This window comes from Elephas maximus, chromosome 3 (assembly GCF_024166365.1).
Source record: "Elephas maximus indicus isolate mEleMax1 chromosome 3, mEleMax1 primary haplotype, whole genome shotgun sequence".
NCBI lineage: Eukaryota > Metazoa > Chordata > Mammalia > Proboscidea > Elephantidae > Elephas > Elephas maximus.
The window spans coordinates 155,116,944-155,120,721 of NC_064821.1; the positions used below are offsets into that span (position 1 = coordinate 155,116,944).

Consider the following 3,778-nt stretch of genomic DNA (forward strand, 5'->3'; position numbering starts at 1 on the left):
TCCTGCCTTCTCGACTTTGCTCTGGGGCAGGTGTTATCCATTAGGTCTCCTATACTTGATTGAACTAAGAAGCTCATGCCTCACATATGTTATTTTTTTCTAGGCATGTCTACTCTTTTTGTTGTTGTTTGTTCTTTTTGTAAAAATTGTACTTTAGAGGAACGTTTACAGAGCAAACTAGCTTCTCATTAAAAAATTAATACACATATTGTTTTGCGACATTGGTTGCCAACCCCACAACACATCAGTGCTCTCCCCTTCTCCACCATGGGTTCTCCATGACCAGCTTTCCTGTCCCCTCTTGCCTTCTTGTCCTTGACTTAGTGTTTCTCCAGTCTCTGTCAGACCAGTAAGTTTGGTCTTTTTTTTTTCTGAGTTAGAATTTTGTTCTACATTTTTCTCCGGCTCTGTCTGGGACCCCCTGTTGTGATTCCTGTCAGAGCAGGTGGCGGTGGTAGCCCGGCACCATTTACTCGTGCTAGACTCAGGCTGTGGTACTTGTGATCCATTAGGCTTTTGAATTAACCTTTCCCTTGTGTCTTTGGTTTTCTCCATCCTCAAGGCTGTAAATCTTTACCAGAAGCCGACTGCCACTTCTTGCTCCCACTGTTTGAAGACAGTTACCAGTTAAGTAATACCAGAGGAGGGTGAGTCCTAGTCTTAATACTTTCTGAGTGCTGTTTCATAAAACGGAAGAGATGCGCAGTGAGGGTCAGGCACAGAAGGAAGATACCATGTGAGCAAGATCTCTCACAGACCAAGGAAGGCCAAGAAATCGAACTTCTAGGCACCACCGACAAGGAAGGCTCTTTCCCCCAGGAGCCCACAGGTAGGATAGCCCCACCGACGCCCTAAATTGGGACGGACTTCTCTTCTAGCACTGAGGTAAACAAACACGCGCTCTGAAAACCGGAAACTTAGCTGCACTTTCATTGTAGCAGGCCTCCGCGAGAAACTTTGAGCAACGCTACCGATGACCCAGTAGAGAACCTCAGCCTTCTTTTGACCCAGTAGAGAACCTCAGCCTTCTTTTGAACGGGTCTCTCGGTAACTAAGGAGCAAAGTGGTTTTGTCACACATGGGAAGATTCCAACCAAGGAGCACTTAGCGGTTTCGTCACACATAAAGAGATCACTCTGTATGTGCTGATGAGGCGCGATCCTACAACTTGGCCAGAGACAAAGAACTGGAAAAAAGGTACAACATGTAGCTCCGCGAAATATCCAGCTGCTAAAAGGCAAGTGCAGGGTGGAACCACAGCAGATCTACCTTTGGAAAACAACAAAGATCAGGGGAAAGCGCGAACGCAGTCTCCCACTACCACAAACTATGCAGTCGAGTTTCCCACATTTGGGGAAATCGCAGGGGTCAGCACATCCGGAGTGCAGTGGATAAGCCTCGCCCTGAGAAAACCACCTTCGTGATCATGGTATCTCCCCTGCCAGGTAAGTATGAGTTGTTCCTCTGCCGCCCCCACGCAAACTCGCACTCCTTACTCTTTACGCAGACGCTCATTTCGCTAGCCTCACTCCCGGCCCCTCAGAGCCCTTCTACGCCCCTACAGCACACGATTTCATGGACAGACCTTGACTCCTTCCCACACCACCAACAGTCATAACATGTTTAAGCAGCAATGCCGATCCAGCAGCCACTGCGCTGCCACTATCTACATAAGACAGTGCCCCGTCAGTGACATCACCGACCGCGCTCTTCCCGCCTACCCACGGCCCGCCCCCTCCCCGCGTTTTCCTCCTCCCGTCCCTCCCAGACGGCCAATGAGCGGACCGGCAGTCGGAGGAGGAAGTGACGTCTCCCTTCCCCCGCCCCAACGGCCACCGTTTGCGCGGCGAGCGGAGTCGGGGGCCTGGCCCAGCCGCGTCTCTCCCGGGCTGCGCGGCTTCTTCACCTCTCCATCCCACACCTCTTGGGCGTTCGGCTGGAGCCTGTGCAACCTTCTCGGAATAATGAGTGGCTCTTAATACTTAGAATAGAGCAGAAATTGATATTAGCCCTGCCTCAAAATCATTTTTTTCCATGGCATAAAAGGTATCCTTTTTTTTCCGAAGGCACCTTAAGGACACCAAGACAAGTGTGTTACCGAGAGAATTTGCAGCCATCCGCGAGTCACAGAGACATGTTTAAACACGTTTTGTGTGGAATACACCCGTGCATGTATGAACTGAAACCCTAGCAGCAAGACTTTTTGACTTACCCTCCTGTTGCTCAGTGACATGGGTTACACTTTTCACAATGTGTCAGCATTCTCGTTTTTTCCATTGTGATGGTTCTGTTTTCATTGCTTCCTTGCCCCCCTTGCCGTCTCATCATCGGCCTGGGGTAAATTTTGACTGCTCGTTCTCATTATTTAGAGGAGCATGGTAGTCGCAGGTGATACTATTTATTTTATGAGCCACTCTTGGCTGATAAGGGAACACCAGGAGTGGTTTGAGATCCAAGTATAAGGGCTAGTCTCAGGCCTTCCTCTAGTCTCTACCGATCCATTAAGTACTGACTGTTTTTAGGAACTTGAGTTTTGTTTTATGTTTTCGTTCCATTCTATCCTGGACCATCTATTATATCCCTGGTCAGAATGGTCGGTAATTGTAGCCGGGCACCATCTCGGTATTCTGCTCTCAAGGTAGATGAGGCTGTGCTTCGCCTAGACTATGAGTCCTGGAGACTAGTGTCTTTTTTGAGTCTTCGGTTTCCTTTTTCTCTTCTGCTCTTCTTTATTTATACTTAAGATAAAAATCCTCCGGGACAACTTTCTTGGCAATCTGACCAAACGGAGTGAAAAAACCTGGCATCACCCTACAGTGAAGCTCAAAGTTGGCAAATTCCACTCACTTGGAGCTTTCTGTTGGCTTTTTAGGTCTCTTCTCTCAACTAGAGATGACCAGATTTACCTGAGAAAATCATCTCATATCACTCACGCCTCTGACAGGAAACAGAAGCTACATTCAAACTGAGTGATTTAAAGGAAGTCTTATGGAGGAAATATTTAATCCTGTGAGAAGTGCCGGCAGGATTAAAATAATTCAGTATAGGACAGTGAAGCATCTGGGGTCTGGAAACAGCAAGGCGGCCATTAACACCTCTAGGCCTGGGGTGGTGGGGAGGAAGGAGGGAAGTTGGAGGAGGCTTTACTAGACCCTGGGTGACAGCTAAACCTAGCCCTGGCAGGGAGGGACCCCTAGGGCATTTAAAAATACCAGGAACTCTCTCTGTTCCTACCCATTGATTACCTTCCTCTACCTCCCCTTGGCTGCAACCAACAGGAACCAAGATGGCAAGGAAGTCCAGGAGATGCTGCCTGTGGAGATCAGATTTAGTTGTTCCTTTCTTGCTCTTTCTGCTTTTTTTCCTTGGAAATATTTTTGACATTGTTCCTGCAACTCTACTCCCATTATTAGGGTTTTAATTTCCAAGGTATTTTTTCGCTGAATGCTCCTTTCTTTCTCTTTTTTTATTTTTTATCACGCTTTCGGTGAACGTTTCCAGCTCAAGTTAATTCCTCATACAAAAATTTATACACACATTGTTATGTGACACTAGTTGCCATTCCCACAACGTGACAGCACACTCCCCTTCTCCACCCCGGGTTTCCTGTGTCCATTTAACCAGCCCCTCAAAAAACAATTTTTTTTTTTTTTTCCATTTCTGAGTTCCCATCCAGACTCTCACAGAAGCCACCCATTCAGTCTCATGTATCTGCTTGAATCAAGCAGCACACTCCTCAGGAGTATCATTTTACGATTTATAGTCCAGTCCTAATGAA

At 47.3% G+C, this 3,778-nt stretch overlaps 1 non-coding gene across 1 annotated transcript; it reads right to left on the reverse strand.

Annotated features, from left to right (window-relative positions):
* Positions 1–1,289: 1,289 nt before the first annotated feature.
* On the reverse strand, positions 1,290–1,453 carry LOC126074195 (U1 spliceosomal RNA). Its single transcript, XR_007516996.1, has one exon. It is a non-coding gene; the product is annotated as a U1 spliceosomal RNA (small nuclear RNA).
* Positions 1,454–3,778: the final 2,325 nt, after the last annotated feature.